This window comes from Belonocnema kinseyi, chromosome 1 (genome assembly GCF_010883055.1).
Source record: "Belonocnema kinseyi isolate 2016_QV_RU_SX_M_011 chromosome 1, B_treatae_v1, whole genome shotgun sequence".
Lineage (NCBI taxonomy): Eukaryota > Metazoa > Arthropoda > Insecta > Hymenoptera > Cynipidae > Belonocnema > Belonocnema kinseyi.
The window spans coordinates 134,713,888-134,715,495 of NC_046657.1; positions in this window are offsets into that span (position 1 = coordinate 134,713,888).

Sequence of the window (1,608 nt, forward strand, 5' to 3'; positions counted from 1 at the left end):
AATGTTTGATTACCGCTCTGAACTCGTTTTTTTCATTTTTCTTAACGAACAATTTTTTTTTCAATTGGTTATAAAAACACGTAAACTCAGAAGATGTGCACTATGACTGCACCATATATCTATTCGGGAGTGGTGCTGACTGAAAACAGATGATTTGGAGCGATTCGCGCGCCATTTGTTGATCATTCTAAGGACTTATTGAACTACCCTCGTAGTTAACATTATATTTATTTATGCATTCGATAAGTTGTAACATGATAAAATAAAGTCAATTACAAATAGTAGAAAATTTAAGAATGAAAGTATACTTTAAAAAAAGGAACATTATTAAAAGTAGTAAATGAACTATTGCAGTAATTACTATCAGGTTGATAAATAATACCTTGTAATTGATAAAACGAGTTTAAATTCATGCTTTGCAGAAATAAAAGAAGAGAAAAAAAGAATTTGGCGGGCCTATTATTATATTTATATGATGAAAATAAATGCGCCAACAGATAAAAAAAATAATAAAGTAATTTATCGCAGACCCGCCAAATGTTTTTGTCATAGAAAAAAAAATGATTTAAACAATTTCACAAGGTTTTAAAACATTTCTATTAGATTTCAAGAACTTTAAATGTTATTTTAAGAGATTCAAAGGATATTTTAAAATATTACCAAGAATTTATAAGCTCCTACAAAATTTCAAGATTGTTTAAAAGATTTAAAAAAATTTGACACATTTTGGGTATTTCCAAGGATTCCAACAAATGATTATTTCATTTAAAAACTTTAAAAGAACTTCCAAGTATTCTAATGATTTTAAGTAATTCAAAAAATTGTATGCTGTTGTCAACAATTTACGAGACTTACAGAAGATTTAGAAGGATTTTATAGGAACTATAAGGTTTTAAGGGATTTGAACGTTTCTAAATATTATTTTTTCTATGACAAAAATATTTAGCGGGTTTGCAATATATTACTTCATTATTTTCTTCTTTTTTTGTATCTGTTGGCGCACTTATTTTTATTATATAAATATAAAAACAGCCCGCCAAATGATGAATTTAACATCGTTTTATCAATTGCGAGGTATTATTTATCAAACTGATAGTAATTGCTGTAATAGTTCATTTACTACTTTTAATAATGTTCCTTTTTTTAAAGTATGCTTTCATTCTTAAATTTTCTACTATTTGTAATTGACTTTATTTTATCATGTTACAACTTATCGAATACATAAATTAATATAATGTTAACTATATATTATTCAAAGAAATTAAATTCCAGTTTATTTCTGTTTTAGATTTTTAAAAATTTCTTTTACACTTTTTGAATTTGAATACGAAAAATTTGTTAAAAATTCCCTCCCCTTTTTTTGCTATAATTATAACAATATAGTTTCAAATAAAGCAGTTAAAGTACTGCTCCAGAAAATATGCATGAAATTCTTTTATCAATGTCTAATGACCTAATACATATTATTATAAGATATATGTATATTCGTGTAATTGAAGTTTTGAAAACCCTACCGAAAGAAATCTCTGAGTTTTCTTTAGCGAAATAGCTTGGCCCATTTGAGCCTATAAACAAAGTCGATTTGAAACAAAATAGTCTCGGAGATAG